The 17,867-nt window shown below is 37.1% G+C and overlaps 1 protein-coding gene across 4 annotated transcripts in view; it reads right to left on the bottom strand.

The window, feature by feature from the left end:
- The window catches only part of LOC142344914 (protein kinase C-like), a 165,849-nt gene extending 149,776 nt beyond the window's left edge, over positions 1-16,073 (bottom strand). For 3 of the 4 annotated variants that reach the window (XM_075396973.1, XM_075396974.1, XM_075396977.1), the window contains exon 1: positions 15,765-16,073. The gene's annotated coding sequence lies outside the window, so the exon portion shown is untranslated. Of the gene's footprint in view, positions 1-11,558; positions 12,078-15,764 lie in introns of those variants that run through there. The other variant, XM_075396976.1, reaches the window with a different exon arrangement.
- Positions 16,074-17,867: the final 1,794 nt, after the last annotated feature.

Below are 17,867 nucleotides of genomic sequence, written 5' to 3'. Positions count from 1 at the left end.
CGCCTTTAAAGCAAGGACTGAGGATACAAACAGCTCAGTAACAAGATCAAAAGTTGCTTCGAAGGAATTTGCCGCAAATACGCAACACAAGAGTAACCTTAAGCCGCAACAGAGTTCTCCGTCAATATCAATCTCTAGTTGCATTTTATGTAGTTCCGGCTGTGGGAATGCCGTGTCTTTAAGGAAAAGACCCCCACGCAGATAGCCAAAGTCGTGGCTGAAGCAGAGCTCTGTTTCTCTTGTTTGCATGATAAACACATGTTTGGGCAATGCCCAAGTCCCCGTAAGTGTAGGAAAGATGGTTGCAACAGCTCCCATAACGCCTTACTTCACGGAGCGGAAAGGGTTTTTTCAGGTAAACCCTCTACAAACAACAACATCAATACTTCGAAGTCGAACACGGGTACTAGTAGGCCATCTACCGGTCAACAGCAACCAAGCAAAACAACCACTTTGTCTTCTGTGACGGATGTCAAAGACCTCCTTCAGGTCACGGAACTGAAACTTACTAACTCTTCTGGTACTAGTATTACGGCGTTGGTTTTAGGCGATACCGCTTGCAGTAACTCTTGGGTGTCAGATAGTCTCGCAGCTAGACTCGGTTTGCAGGGTACCGCATTAAAACTGACCGTCAAGGGTATAAACACAGAACTCTTCGACACCAAGGTGGTTCAATTGACTGTGACACCTCATAAAGATCAAGACTTCGAAGCATTCACTGTGCGTCCCCATGTGAGGGAAACAATAAACGTAGGTTCCGACATCATCGACGTTAAGTCCATGCAAGAAACTTACCCACATCTGGCCGTCCTAGACCCAGTAAAGTACAGCTATGGGAACAGTGAGATGATACTTGGACAGGATGTCTACCATGGCGTCCGCCCGTTAGAGTCCTTTGTAGCCGACGAAAATTTCTCACCGTTCGCTTGCCTATAGGTTGGGTTTTAAGCGGCCCACTTCCGTCAAGTTCAAGTTTAGTCTCAACGTGTTTCAAAGCCAATGTCGAACAAGACTATGAATTAGCTTTTCAGGTTATGATATGGAATCGTACGGCGCGTACAAGCAGGTTGACCCACGATCCGCAGCAGATGCTCGCGCGCAGGAAATACTTGAAACAACAACTTTTCATAAAGGCCAAAGATACGACGTTTGGTATGCTATGGGCTGATGACAACATCCAGCTCCCGAATAACTACTTTTCGTCACTGGTACAGCTCAAGTCTCTCGAAAAGCGGCTCTCGAGAGATACAACATTGAAAGAAAATTACGCTAAGACTATCAGTGAAGACCTGGAAAAAGGTTACGTAATTCCAATTCCCGATGCTCACAAGGTCGAGCAGCGGTCAGACAAAAAGTGGTACCTACCACATCATCCCGTAATCAACCCGAACAAACCGGGGAAGTGCGTAGGGTATTAAATGGTGCAGCAAAATTCCATGGCACTTCTTTGAAGAAATCTTTGCTCACTGGTCCCGACCTGCTCCAAAACCTAATCCAAGTACTGCTTAGGTTCCGTAAACATCAATTCGCCGTGTCCGCAGATATCGAGAGTATGTTCCTCCAAGTGGGTGTCCCTGACTGTGACCAGCCATCACTGCATTTTTTGTGGCGGGAGCCCACAACAAAAAATGTAGCGTATCAATACACGCGCCATATATTCGGGGCTAAAGACCCGCCCACATGCGCTAACTATGCATTGCAACGCACGGCCCGAGAAAATGATTGTCAGTACCCGGAAGCAACCAAAGCCGTCCTAGAAAACTTCTACATGGACGATTACTTGGATTCAGTGGAGTCACCTGAGAGGGTTCTCAAAATATCGAAGGAGTTGGTGCATCTTCTCCATCTAGGTGGGTTCAAGCTTACTAAATTTGTAAGCAATGTACCAAATCTGGCTGATCCAATTGATGGGTCACCTCAGTCTACCGAACCAAAAGTAATTGCTTCATCTATGGAGGATTCATCGCACGTGCTCGGGTTGAAATGGGATCACAACAATGATACTCTAGTTGTGAGTCGGGGTACCTCCAGTACAGTAACTAAATCTTTAACACAACGCTTGGTCTTTAGCCTAGTGTCTAAGGTATTCGATCCCATCGGCCTAGTGGCACCATTTACTGTCGGTGCCCGATTGTTACTAAAGGACATCTGGCGTGTCAGCGGGCAGCACTGGGATGGAGAATTATCAAAAGACACTGTTGAAAGGTTCCTCGAATGGAGTGTAGAACTACCCAAGCTTGACGAAATTACTATACCAAGGAGCTACTTTTCCGAAAAATTTGAACACCTGGAACTACACATGTTTGGCGATAGTTCTCAAGAGGTCTTCAGCGCTGTCGCATTTCTCCGAGCTCAAGTAAACACTTTAAATGGGCCAAAAACAGAGCTCGCATTTCTCCTTGGTAAAGCTCGCGTAGCACCTATGAAGGTGATGACAATTCCAAAGCTAGAGCTGCAAGCCGCCCTACTGGCCTCTCGGTTGAAGCAAGACATCTGTCTAGCCCTTACATTGCATGTAAACAAAGTTTTTATGTTGACCCATAGCACTCCTGTCTTGCAGTGGCTTAACTCCACAAGCAAGCAGCCAATATTTGTTGCAAACCGTGTATGCGAGATTTTAGAACACACTAGAGTTGACGAATGGAACCACGTTGCCTCAAGCGATAATCGGGCAGATGCCGGTACTCGTGGTATCTCCGCTGAGGTTTTGCAATCAAGTAGCTGGGTGAGGGGTCCAGATTTCTTAAGAACCAAGGAATTCCCTTTCGAACCAAGCACCGAAGTAGTTAAAAACATCAAACTTGGTATAGTAACTAAGGAAACTGACGTAACCAATACATCATTGGCCGCATCCGTAAACAAGTCAACTAAGGATCCGCCCACGCAACTAATTCACTTCGATAAGTACTGTTCTTATCAGAAGTTGCTACGGATAACAGCGTACGCACTCCGCTTGTTACCATCTCACGGATGTTACCGTAATGCCGATGGTAGCATCATAGACCCCACGGTGCTTGACAAAGCCAAGCGTCATCTCCAGTATCTTGTCCAAGGAGAGTCATTCAATGCAGAGAGAAAAGATCTCCTCGAAAACAAGCCCGTTAAGCGGAGTAGCCGCATTGCTCCGTTTTCTCCCTTTATTGGGCCAAATCGCCTAATCCGATCGGCCGGCCGCATCAAACGGTTGGTCGAAGTTGACTTTGATGTAAAACATCCTATCGTTCTCAACGCACGCCATTCAATTGTAAAGTTGTTCCCTAGGCACAACCACGTTAAACATCATCATCAAGGTATTGACTACCTGCGGGCTAAAGTACAAGAACGCTATACCATCCTCAAGTTACGGTCCTCACTGCGTTCCATTAAATCCAACTGCGTCACGTGCACAAAGTTCCGAGCTGCCACTATCCAACCAATCATGGCTGACCTCTCAAAAGAAAGACTCGCATACCAGTCTCCTCCCTTCACAAACACCGGGGTCGACTACTTTGGCCCATTTTACGTTACTGTACGCAGGACTACCGAGAAGAGGCGTGGTTTCCTCTTCACATGCCTAACTACTCGCGCCGTTCAAGTTGAAATTGTTCAGTCCATGGACGCCAGTTTGTGTGTAATGGGAGTGGAGCGTTTGTCTCCCGTCGGGGTACACCGGCCATTATTTTATCTCGTTGTTTTTGTACACTGCTTCATGATCAAAAAAGACTGAATTGAACACATACGAAAGAGTGGTTTTACACCTTTATACTGGTCAGAACAAAAATTGTTTTCTGCTAATTGTCAAAATCAGCAAGATAAAATCAAACAGCTTGTACAGAGGCATGTCAAGATACCCTTCACCGACCATATATTCTGGACATTTTACCACGGACGAAGAATAAATTAGAAACAATGACTGCATGATATGCAAATCCAAAAAAAACCCACTAAGTTAAATCAATTTAAAAAATTTTTCAGATAAACTTTTGCAATTAATATTTTAGAAAACAATTTTTCTACAAACGTTTTTATTGTTCCAATATTTCTTGAGAAATGCGGAAAATTTATGCGGAGATTTGCTTTTCTTCTCGAGACCAAATCGAAATTTTTTCAACGCATCACTCAAAAAACGGAGAAAAATTTCGTCTTTTTGGCAAATAATTGAAAGTCCTAATTTTTTTAATGTTGCAAATTCAATTCCTTGAGAACCCGATTCAAAATAATAACTGAGGGCAAACTTAACTATGCTATTAGTCTTTATGAATTCATAAACGCATCTCTCAAAATACGGAGAAAAGCTTAGAAATCTTTTTGACACAAAATTGAAAGTCCTGAAAATTTAAAACAAAGATGTTGCAAATTCAATTCCTTGTGAACCTAAATCAAAATCTAAATGGAGGAAAACTTAACAATGCTAATACTTTTTTATAAATTCAAAAAGCTTTCGACGGGAGCAAAAAAGAAAAATAGATCAATCTAATTTATTTCATTTTTGACAAAGCTATACTATTTTCGACTCCAAAACAATATTTAACAGCATGCTTCTGTTTAGCTAATTTAATGATCAGCACAGGGTAATCAATTTGATAAAAGCCAATCTGATCGAGAAACTCTAAATACAAAGAGCAGCAGAAACCGATCAAAATCTGAGGCCAATTCCATGTGCCAAAAACATCCCTAAACTCTTGGCTCAATCTTTCTGCATCACAATTTAGAGAAAAACAGGCGAAAGGGTAGTTTTGTCTCCAACAATAATTGTCAATGCGGGTTTCGACATTTCTGGAGCGGCGCAGAGAATCAAGCGAGCCCTCTAGTTAGTTAATTTTAAGCTTCCTTCTATGCATTTGGTCTCAGCTGTAGAACACCTAACGGTTTCTGCATTAAAATAGGGTTCTAAAAGCCACAACTTAAAAGCAGATACAAAACAGATATTATTGTATAAACGTATAAACACAGCTTAAATCGTGTTACCTCCGTCATTTTAAACTGAAATATAACTATATATACAATTGTATATAAGGCTACCAAAGATATTTTTAAAATTGAGAGACCTAGGAAAAAACCAATAGCTAAAATTTCAGATTTCAATGCTTAAATGCAGTTTGGCAGATGAAAGTTTTTTAAAGTTCCATTCCATGCGCCAAATTTTCCATGCACCACAAAAGCCTGCTTTTCTCAAATTTGACCCGTTGCCAATTCATTAATGTTGTTTCTTAAAAGAAGGCCTGTTGCAACTTCATTCTAAAATATTGGCCTTTAATGAGAAACCATTAAGTAAACAGCAAGTATGATCATTATTCAAAGCAAGAAAACAGAAGGCGACATGTCAAATATTTTTCCTGATTCCAAATGTTTTGGTTTTAAAAACCTAAAACGCACCAAGCATACTGTTAGCAAATCATTCAACATTTCAGCATCGGCCAAAACCTGATGATATAAACACAAAAGGCTGGAAGTTTTTTTTCAGAAAAATTAGTTCTGGTCAATTTTTTTTTAATCAAAATGAAGGTAAGCAGAATTTCTCAACTAGAAGGGTTGGTTTAATACGCCAAGAATTTACTGTCTTAAAAAAACCTGAAAAGGCTGAAAGGAGCTGTTACTATCAAAGGACCAATCTGGTCCGAAATTTAAACTAAGTGAAAAATTCACATAAGAACTGAAATCAAAAGAATTTTTTAGGAAGCGGTCAACCAAAAACTTTGCAGAAAAAATTTTGCAGTAATTGCTTCAAACATCGTTCGAGAGCAATTAAAAACAGCTTTGGCATACCAAAAACTTGTTCAAACGTTTTTCGCAATCTTGAAAAAAAAGTGGATAAAACAAGCGTGCTTTCAATACTATTCTAAACGCAAGACAAGAGGCACATTCTACACTCCATTAGCCTTTAACTGACGAAAACACCGCTTTAAGACAGAAAAAGCGGTAGGTACTTTGCATTGCAAAAACGCGCAATTCCATAGAAATAACATAAAATTCATGCAAAAGGCAAAATGCTTCAAATTGCCATTGGCAAGCAGTAAATTAGATGCTTTGCTTGAAGAATATGAAATTTAAACTCAACGAGCAATAAAATTATCCGTTCCAAAAGTCTGGCTTCATTAAAATATAAACAAAAATAATTGGATAGAACTGATAAATGAATGGAGCATTTTGCTTATTTGCCTCAGTAGCTTATTTCAAAGCGTGTTTTACTTGATTAGTAAAATAAGTTGGTTTTTTGTAACTATATACCATAATTTGAATGCGAGTTAATTGGATCACGCATTTCACGTTACTCTAACTTCAACTTCAATTATCTGATAACCCTGTTATCACGAAATAGTAAAGTCGTTAAATACTGAAACAATAGATGATTTGTATCCCCGTTTAAATACAAAATCATGACCTTGGCATGATTATGTTGGAAAATTGCATGTATTGGGACGAATCGTGTTATTCCGAAACTCGGAAAAAAATATTCAGGTTTAAACGAAACATCATTATTACAGCAATCGGAAAAAGTTTCAATAAGACAAAAGCGCACGAGCGTGACATTCTATGACTTTTTTAATACAAAAGAAGCGAGCTCAAAACGTGCATCAAACTGTAATTCTATATCAGTACTTAGTCGGTCAAAATTCAAGTGGTTTTTTCGTTTTCCAGAACGGGCCATATCTACAAACAGTTGGATTTAGGCCAGCAAGTAATGGCCAAGACATAGATTTAGATTTGACAGTACTGACCACGTGTACAAGACTACTAAGAGTAAAAATTGACATAGCTCTGAATCACTAATGATATTAGGCTCACAAACAGGTTTTCACAGTACTGAAATGACAAGGTCCACTCGAGTCAAGACCTCGACTCCGGGTCGCACCGACCGGTAAATGGTATGGAAAGAGCATGCTCAACACAAATAGCCGATGAAAGGAATTTGGCTGAGCTTAAATCAACATTTTAGTCTGACAAAAATTTTGCGTGATGAACTCCACACAAATTTTTTCCATCAGCCGGACCAAAAATTTGACGACGCAGCTATGCTTGACCCAAAAATATTGTTAGAATTGACACCAGACTTGATGCAGAAAATAAAAATGTCCAAGAATAAGTTCCAAAAAACACCTCTCTGTGACTCAGGCGACACTGTCGTGAAAACTGATTTTAATTTCAATGGAAATCAAAAATGGAAAAAGGGAAGACCGCCTTTATCAATTTGGACACAGGCATCACAACAACGAAACCTACGAGTCTAACTTAAATGGGACATGAACAGTCAAAGAAGGTAACTTACCTTCTAAGACTTTTTGACGCAGACACACATACTAAACCAACAATTTTAACAAGGAGGCTCGGTAATGTGCGATCGCACATAAGGTTCCGACCCCGCTCATCCACAATTGTGGCATAATTGTCTACCAAATGAGGAGCAGATAGAAAAACACAAAAATTAATTCTTGGGAATCCCAAAAAGCCCAAGTATTTCAAAAAAATTGTGTATGAGCAATAGGATAGCCTCCAAAGCAAATAGCTCAGTGGAGTAAAAAATGATGCATTAGATTGATGAGATATGCCGATATTAAGAAAGCGAGCGAAGACGAACGGCAAAATCAAACAACAACAACAAACATTAATTATATCAAGAAGCTAATGTCCGTTTTAAAAAACAAAACTTAATAACAAAGTCAAAATAGCGTCAGATAAAACTGAAAAAAAAAACAAAATAACTTGTAATTCACCAAAAAAATGGTTTTTCACCAGTTCATAATAAGGCTTGGTAACAATTAGACAAAAGAGAATAGAAACTTTAAAGTTAGAAAATTCGCTGAATTTTTCTTATAAAAACAATTTATTTCAAAGTAATGAAAAGTAAATGCATACATCAGTAATCAAGTTAATTCACCAAGAAAATGATCTTCAACTTAAAGTTGGCTGTGATCACCAGAAACGATATTTAAAAGAACTTCCTGGCCACTAATTTTTCAAATGATCATATTTCTATTTGACACTGTGGGGAAAAACGTGATGGAGAGAATTCTGGTCAGAACAAAAATTGTTTTCTGCTAATTGTCTAAATCAGCAAGTTAAAATTCAAACAGCTTGTACAGAGGCATGTCAAAATACCCTTCACCGACCGAATTTTCTGGACATTTTACCACGGACGAAGAATAAATTAGAAACAATGACTGATATACAAAACCAAAAAACCCCACTAAGTTAAATCAATTTAAAAAACTTTTTCAGATAAACTTTTGCAATTAATAATTTAGAAAACAAATCGCTGCAAACATTTTTATTGTTCCAACATTTCTTAAGAAATACGGAAAACTTCTGCGATATTTGCTTTTCTTCTCCATAAGCGCATCTCTCATAAGCGCATCTCTCAAAATACGGAAAAAAACTTAGAAGTATTTTTGACAAAAAATTGAAAGTCCTGAAAATTTAAAACAAAGATGTTGCAAATTCAATTCCTTGTGAACCTAAATCAAAATCTAAATGGAGGAAAATTTAACAATGCTAATACTTTTTTATAAATTCATAAAAAGCTTTCGACGGGAGCAAAAAAGAAAAATAGATGAATCTAATTTATTTCATTTTTGACAAAGCTATACTATTTTCGACTCCAAAACAATATTTAACAGCATGCTTCTGTTTAGCTAATTTAATGATCAGCACAGGGTAATCAATTTGATAAAAGCCAATCTGATCGAGAAACTCTAAAGACAAAGAGCAGCAGAAACCGATCAAAATCTGAGGCCAATTCCATGTGCCAAAAACATCCCTATAAGATTGTTTGACAACAATCTCGTTAATCCATGAATGCCATTACCACCCATGAAAAACAAAATATTAATGAGATTGCAAAAAACAACAATCTTTTCGATTTAAATTTGCGCAGACAAAACCATTCTGAAAAGGGAAGAAATTATTTCAACCAAGTCAAATGCGGTCAAGCGCACCAAAAAAACAATTGAAAATTAGAAGTATCACGGTTACTAATTTCACTAAAAATACGAGGGCAATGCAAAGTAGCAATGTTTCTTTGTACAGCCTTGCAGCTATGAACAAGAATTTTTTCAATTTATGAAGTTTAAAGACTCTCAGCTAAAGATACCCAAGCTTCTCTTTATCTGTAATTGTGGCATTTGTTCTTTTTGAAAGAAAACACCTTTCTTTTAAACTCTTGGCTCAATCTTTCTGCATCACAATTTAGAGAAAAACAGGCGAAAGGGTAGTTTTGTCTCCAACAATAATTGTCAATGCGGGTTTGGACATTTCTGGAGCGGCGCAGAGAATCAAGCGAGCCCTCTAGTTAGTTAATTTTAAGCTTCCTTCTATGCATTTGGTCTCAGCTGTAGAATACCTAACGGTTTCTGCATTAAAATAGGGTTCTAAAAGCAGCCACTTAAAAGCAGATACAAAACAGATATTATTGTATAAACGTATAAACACAGCTTAAATCGTGTTACCTCCGTCATTTTAAACTGAAATATAACTATATATATATATATATATATATATATATATATAATTGTATTCAATACTATCAAAGCATTAATATCAATGTTAAAATTGAGAGACCTACGACAAAACCAGAAGATAAAATTTCAGATTTAAATGTTTGGCAGAGGAAAGTTTTCTAGAGTTGTTTTGAAAATCACCAATATACATGCGCCACAAAACTAGATTTTCTCAAAAGTAGACCTGTTGCAACTTCCTTCTAAAATATTGGCCTTTAATGAGAAACCATTAAGTAACCATCAAGTATGATCATGATTCAAAGCAAGAAAACAGAAGGCGACATGTCAAATATTTTTCCTGATTTCATATTCTAAATGTTTTGGTTTTAAAAACCTAAAACGCACCAAGCATACTGTTAGCAAATCATTCAACATTTCAGCATCGGACAAAACCTGCTGATATAAACACAAAAGGTTGAAGTTTTTCTTTCAGAAAAATTAGTTCTGGTCAATTTTTTTTAATCAAAATGAAGGTAAGCAGAATTTTTCAACTAGAAGGGTTGGTTTAATAACACCGAAAACGTACTGTCTTAAAAAAACCTGAAAAGACTGAAAGGAGATGTTACTATCTAAAGATCAATCTGGTCCGAAATTTAAACTAAGTGAAAATTTTTCAAGAGAAGGGAAATCAAAAGAATTTTTTAGAAAGCGGTCAACCAAAAATTTTGCAGAAAAAATTTTGCAGTAATTGCTTCAAACATCGTTCGAGAGCAATTAAAAACAGCTTTGGCGTACCAAAAACTTGTTCAAACGTTTTTCGCAATCTTGAAAAAAAACAGTGGATAAAACAAGCGTGCTTTCAATACTATTCTAAACGCAAGACAAGAGGCACATTCTACACTCCATTAGCCTTTAACTGACAAAAACACCGCTTTAAGACAGAAAAAGCGGTAGGTACTTTGCATTGCAAAAACGTGCAATTCCATAGAAATAACATAAAATTCATCCAAAAGGCAAAATGCTTCAAATTGCCATTGGCAATCAGTAAATTAGATGCTTTGCTTGAAGAATATGAAATTTAAACTCAACGAGCAATAAAATTATCCGTTCCAAAAGTCTGGCTTCATTAAAATATAAACAAAAATAATTCGATAAAACTGATAAATGAACGGAGCATTTTGCTTATTTGCCTCAGTAGCTTATTTCAAAGCGGGTTTTACTTGATTAGTTATATAAGTTGGTTTTTTATAACTATATACCATAATTTGAATGCGAGTTAATTGGATCACGCATTTCACGCTACTTTAAACTCAACTTCAATTATCTGATAATCCTGTAATCAGGAAATAGTAAAGGCGTTAAATACTTAAACAATAGATGATTTGTATCCCCGTGTTCTTTTTTAGTCATGGAAAAGATTAGCTTTAAACTCGAAAGATTAATTAAATTCACCTATGCCTCGCTATTAACAGATTACAGTGGCTATTAATGAGATTAAGCGTTAATACAACAAAAATAACAACAAACACGGTCAAAACTCAAAAATTCACTATTCTTAATTCATGAAAAGAATTAGCTACCCATTGAGGGACTCAAGCGCTGGAATTAGGCACAAATTTGAACACCTGTGTTACGTTTAATAGCACTCAGCAAAAAGTATTTTCAATCAGATCAAACAGTCATTTCAATCCAATTAATTCTGTTATGAGAGGTGTGATTGCGATCTGTACTGAAAAATGGTCTAGCTTCTCTTCGGTGTCTTTTATGTTAGTCTTTAATAGGTGTTGGTTCTAAGCAAATGTATCTCTCTAGAGAAAAGACCCATCTATACTTGTTATGAATAGTGTTCCTCGACGTATGAATACACCAGACTCGACTTAATAAGTTTATGTATATAATGTTGCACGACCCACGAATCAATCATCCTCGACTCCAGTTCGTCAACGAAAAAACTTCAGCTCGACTTTAAAACCTAACCTCGCCAGTGTTCCCTCCCCCCCACACTATGCTACAAGTCGAGGTCTAGACTATGGCCCTCTTTAGACCTGTCAGCTTTAAAGAAAACTAAAAACTTTATTAAAGAATAAAGCGTAATTTATTTTCGAACTTCTACACAACACGAGTTGCATTCCAAATTTCTCTTACCTGGAAAATGTGCGTGGGCTGTTTCCTAGCAGTTTTCACAATTGTTCCACTTGAACTCAGATTAGATTTGAGCAATTAATCAGCAGTACGTTTGACACTCGCAAAAATAGCAACTCAATTGAGCTACCAGAAACAAAACAGACATTTGATAGCAGCGAAAAGGATCAGGGGGCATGACTTTGGAAAGTGACATTAAATTGACGGAAGGCACCCAGGGAGCGAAATTTGATTCATTTCCTATTTTGTAAATTAATTGCAACTAATGAAATTTCATCGCTTTTTCAATTTGTCGGCGGCAGAGCGTCACAGTTTTGCATCTTTGTTAGATTTTTACAGTTGAGCGATTGTGAAAGCAAATCAGAAAGTATGCGAAACGAAGCAGAAGAATTAATTGACTCGTTCAATACCAAGGCAGAAAAACCAAAATAGGAAGATAATAGCATAAAGCGAAGGCTGAAAGACAAAAGAAAATTGATGAACAAGGTAACTTTTCACGTATAATGCGCAACGGAAAATGATTTAGCCTATCGCACCGTTTCGCGCTTCTAACCCCAAAAGTAGGCAAAAAACAAACTGCTAAATCCAAAATGCATTTGCGCTTAGGCTTTCACTGTACCTACCCTTTGTGTCAAAACAGAATTCAGCAGAGAGAGAGAGAGAGAGAGAAAGGGCGGATATAGGCTGAAATAAAAGGAACACAACTAATTCTCTATCAGAAAGTTGATAGATTTTTTAATGTGTTCCTCATTTGCAAATAATTGAAGCCAAAATAGTAAAATGTGATACATACACAAGTACCCCACAATTTATGTCACTTGAGTTTAATTCCAAGTTGCTTATCGGACACTACCATGCATTGAAAATTGAATGTTTTCTTTTATGTGTGCATATGAGATATGTGTATCCTCCAATAACTTTTAGCGTTCATTTTAGACTACTTAAGTAAATTAAACAATAAATTATTTCATGGAAACTTTTTCAGTCAACTTTTTCGCATATCAGTTGACCGACCGCACTTGAAAAAAAAACTGGAATAATTCACCAAAAGATATAAACGGAACAGAAACAATCAGTCACAAAAGTAGACCTCATGCACAAAATGTTCCTTGCTGAAGTTAAACCACTTATCTCGTGTTAAATCAAAACCCTTCACATCATGAATGTCTCTTCAAAACAGCTTTGGTGAATCGCATAATTAGAAACTCCAAAAGCTTAAGACTCTAAGAGGGCTGCTCAGCCAATTAATGTCCTCCGGGCTTTACCTGTATCCCATTTTTAAGGACAAAATATTGAAAGGGCCAGACGAAAAATCGGTCTAACAACAAATCGCATGAAGGAAAAAGACCACAGGGCAAACATAATTGCTACAAACTTAGTTGGAATAATAAATTATTAAGTCGGCGTAAACGAAACTTGAAGAAATCTGAAAAGCAGAAGTACAAAAATAATCTTTAAACACAAGTAAACAATAATAGACATTTAGCTTTCTAGTAAGGTGTACGGCACTAAGATAGCTGCTATTTTTTAACGCCCTCCGGGCTTAACCTGTATATCCGGATCTTGAGGGCAAAAACTTATCACCGTCAGGAAAAATCGCATAAAAGACCACAGGACTAATTTAAGACAACAAACTTCGTGCGAGAGCGACTAAAAAAATAAAACGTTTTCAATAGATACAGTCTTGTCTTAGAAATTCATATAAAATTTAGTAAAACGAAAAATCATCCCTAGTTTTTCAGATCCAATAAAATATTTAACTGTTGGCACAAGGATATTCTCCAGCAAGACGACTCGTGCAAGTCTGTGTGTGGCGCAGAAGCTTCACCAGAACCGTGATAGACCTCGGAGCACCTGTGTTGAACTCGAGCGTTTTCTATAGAATTTCCAATAAAACAGCTTATTGGATAAGTGACAATGAGGGTTGGTTTGAGCCGTGACTTGAGTTCTGACATATCTCAATCACAGAAAATAAAATCAAAATTTAAAATGTAAAAGGTGATCTCTGGGACAATAATAATGCACTGGAGTCCATCCTAAAACTTCACAACATAGATGGCACGTTGCTAGAAAATAGCCGCAATAGCTTCGTAGATCTCCAGTCTCAAAAAGATTTAAAAAAGACTTTAAGAGCTGAGATGTTAAATTTTGATTAAAAATCTGTACACCTTATTGCTGCTTCCATTAGCTGTTCTTAAATAGGCTTCATTTAGAGTGACACGCACTCACTTGGCCTTATCACTGAATTAAAGCGAAGAAAAGTCAATTTCAGAGTCAGAAAGTCATTTTTGAGAGCGAGGTGTGTCACGCGTGACCATAAACTTAATCACGCAAATGAACAAAACTCGCTCCAATAAGAATGAAAAATGAAGTCACGCACGCAATTCATTTGAAATTGCATGAACAAATGAACAAAAAGCAGATTAGCGATTGTGAAGTCATATGGTCGTAACAAGAATCTTGTCGACGAAATAAAAAACATCGCAGGACAAGTCCTCACCTACAGTTCAAAGAATTTTCATTGACTAAACAAAAAATTATACATAGAATGTACTATTAATTGAAAAAAATTCCAGCAAAAAAGCGAAGAAGAAACAGTAAAAACCAAAGTTAAAATGCCTCATGTGAAAAAAAAAACCAATAGCGAGAAAGCAAATTTTTGTTCATACACCGTTTTCTCACTCAACTATAAAATTAGAGCGAAAAAATGTCACACTGCAAAACCAACCGCTTTTTCGCTCTACTTCCTGTTTCGGCGTGACTAAAAAACACTACTCCAATTTGACTTCAAAAACCATGAAAATCTGTGAACAGATCTTTTTATTAAAAAGACCGCGCCCCAATTTAATTCTTTGAATTGTAGAAAAAAAAACCAAGAAAAAGGCCAATAATAGTCTCAGCGATTGCTTCGCGGCTAATAATAAAGGACGGTTCGAATCACTAACAAGGATCAGCGATGCTGGTTCTCACACACGCAGTCTATTAATATTCAACCGATTGCAATTTTTGTCTTTTATGCTGAGGGGGTGGATGCAAAATCTTAAAAATACATATACTTTTACAAACAAAACTTGATAAAAATTGAAGCATCACAAGCAATATCAACTTACGTCAAGCATTCAGCCGCCATAATTCTTCAGTTTGTCTTTTATAGAAACGTTGCTGTATACAAAATCTAGAGAAACATTTTGAATACTGTTTTCATTGACTTCTGAAAAGCCCAAATCTATTCTTTAGAGCTTTCAGAGAAAATAAAGGGTCATAGGGTTACCCCGAATGCCTTTTCGAAGTTATTGAAAACATAACTGGCAATCTATGCGACAAAGAGCTGCGAAATGAGTGCTGCTACACCCAAGATCATACACTGAATACACAAGAATAAACAAAACAAAAATTTCTGATTTGATTTTCAATTTTATCCTGTTCATGAAATGAAATTCCATACAATATTATCTCTCAAGTAATAGAGCCTTGTAATAATTCTACTGGGTTTCAATTAAATATTTATTCCCAATTGAAATAAAAATTGAGTCTAGAATTTATTCTTTACTGAGGTAAGTCACATCAAAAGTTATCACACGACTAAGATATTTATACCACAGAACTGCAGAAAGTATCAAATGACGTCACACATACAAATTCAGTTGTTGATTGGTAGCCATCATTGGACACAGAATCTTGAGGCGTGATCTGATGATCACAACAAAATTGATTCAGATGACACAACCAAAAAAAACCTCGATTAGATCAATACTATCCTCAGCTATCGATTCATGGCTATTAAAGACGCTACTAAAATCTATTCCCTAATTCACATCAGATTCTGCGCAAATTGTTTCAAAAATCAGTCGACCCAACTTACCAAAATAGAGATTTGCTCTAAATGGTTGTCTACTTAAGACCTACTTGCCTGAACATTAAAACATCGAGAGACCAATTGTTTTTTGAACGAATAATTTTGCTTTAATTCTGCTGCCTCATATCGATGCTGCTTGACGGCTATAAAAACGCCTTCCAAGCTGAGTTTCAAGAGTTTGCCTGCCACCAATTTTTAAAACCATTTGTTTCAATATCAGGCTCAAATTATTGCTTGAAACTTAGGAGGAAATAAACGGCTGAATCTTACCAGCTATTTTTCTTACGTCGTTTGTCTAACTGAGAACACTTCAGGACGTCGTTTAAAAACTTGAACGGGCCAAGTCCCCTTACCTTTTGTCTATTCGTCAGTTTGTAGTGGCGGGTAATTACAGCGGGGTTCCTTCAGGTAAAGAATAGTTGGGTGGGGTAATGCTGAAAGGTGTCAAGGGGGTAGTTATTTTTTATCCTTTCAAGCAACCCAAAGCTAATAAAAACCGTTGGGACGGTTAGAATGTAATACAATTAAAAGGTCGCTGTTTCCAATATATAACACATCTACTTTCGCTTCAGATTTCAATCGGTTTTACACAGCGTGTATCAGTATTAAGCGCGATAGCAAAGCGTTCTAAACTCAAAAGTCAATACTGTTTGGCAAACCAGCATCTTGATAAGTACAGTGATTGCGCTTGTTCATGTCAATATTTGCCGCCCAACGGATCTAACAAACAAAAAGGATCGAACTTGTCTTTCTAATGTCTGCAAAGTATAGAGGCTTCATTCTAGTTGCGTAATAACCGCACGTCAAAGCTACAAATTAAGTTCATAAAATTTAGCCGTCTTGACTTATAAACTCAAAAAGGTTTATCTTCGGTTTCTAACGAGACGAGAGAAGACAGTCATATTTTGAAAATACAATTATAATCTAAAGGATATCTGATAAATATAAATAGGTGATATGCTACCTACAGGCGAAAATAAGGATTTCCAAATACTGGAATTGTGCTACTATCAGCAGAGGGCAGACAATACATCATTATTAAGTCATTTCCAGTTTAGATTAACACTATTCAGTTTGTTGGCAGAAACTCATTCACCTCCATCTGTTGCCACCTTTGAGTAAACAAACTTAGCACCATGGTATGTTAAGCTATATGAGTTTTCACTGAAAACAAGAGAAACTTTGCCGCATTTTAGTTTGTCATCTGGATTTTTCAAAGTCAGTGTTCCTGCTAGAGCTGCGATATTACACAACGCAACTCCGATGTCTTGATTCTCAAGATCTCCGGAGCTCTGCACCACAGCTCCATCTGTTTTGGTTTGTAACCTGCCACACTCGTTAGGTAAAGCATCTGGTACAGATAACTGTACCATTCCAGACCTGAAATATCAGAAAAATTCTATCAACCCTAACTTACCTTAGAGTTTTTCATTGATAATAATTTGAAGCTTACGACGGTAAAGGTATTCTTACTTCATGAGATATTTCTAAAAAAGAGTGGAATCAAAAAACAAAGCCGTAGTAGTAGTGGAATCTAAGGTAGTAGACCATCACAAACCCAATATACCAAGGAACTATTTATTCAATTATAAGCAAGGTGTGAGGAGTGTCACCTAGTGTTGTCTGGGTTATGAAACAAATCTCACCAACCCCCAGCTTAGAGAGTGCATATGAGAAAGCAAGGTTTTGTCCGCTTGTCCGTTTTCGTGCACTGGTGGAGCTTGAAAACCAAAAACTAAATTGAGAAAAGCCCCTCCCGGACACCGGGTGATTATTGGGTGGTACAGTGGAGAGCATGTACCACAGTGAAGTTTTCCTTGCAGATGAAAATGATGACATCTTTATGGGTCCCAACAATAGCAGAGGGCAATGTCGTCACGAAACCCTTCTCGTTAGGTCAGAGAGGTATCGCTTCATTAAAATAGCTTTCAAACAACTTGCGGCTACTTTTTCCACTAGCTAAGCCAAGTTAGCGAATATTGTTCTCACTCAGCTCACTTATTTATAGTCTTTCTCGATTTGATATCAAGTTTTTTTTCTTTTTACTTCAAGTATGATTTGTTGTTGCTTCAGTTGGTCTTATGCAGCTATAGGGATAAGAGTATTGAAAGTTGAAAAGACTGTTGCACTCTTTAAAACGGTCTACAAGTTTCATATTATTCAGGTAACATTGTTTTATTGGTAACGGTTTTCCAGTATTTTTGATTGTAGGCGAGATTCAATAAATTAGGTATTAGCTCACAGTTGATTGATTTCTCAGATTATTTTAAAAGGTCTTCAAGATTATGCAATGAACCAGCTAAGAAGATCAATTTATGCTGAAGCGATGAATTGAAGTTTAACCGTTTTATGGTGAAACATTGGAATTAAAGGGCAGCTTGCTTAACACCTTATTCTGTTATTTACGAGATCTCTTGTCAATTTTTGTTTTCTGCCTTATCCGAAATCATTACAAT

Source organism: Convolutriloba macropyga, chromosome 8 (genome assembly GCF_964194025.1).
Source record: "Convolutriloba macropyga chromosome 8, txConMacr16.3, whole genome shotgun sequence".
Taxonomy (NCBI): Eukaryota; Metazoa; Xenacoelomorpha; order Acoela; family Convolutidae; genus Convolutriloba; species Convolutriloba macropyga.
This window is presented reverse-complemented; position numbering and strand designations above follow the sequence as displayed.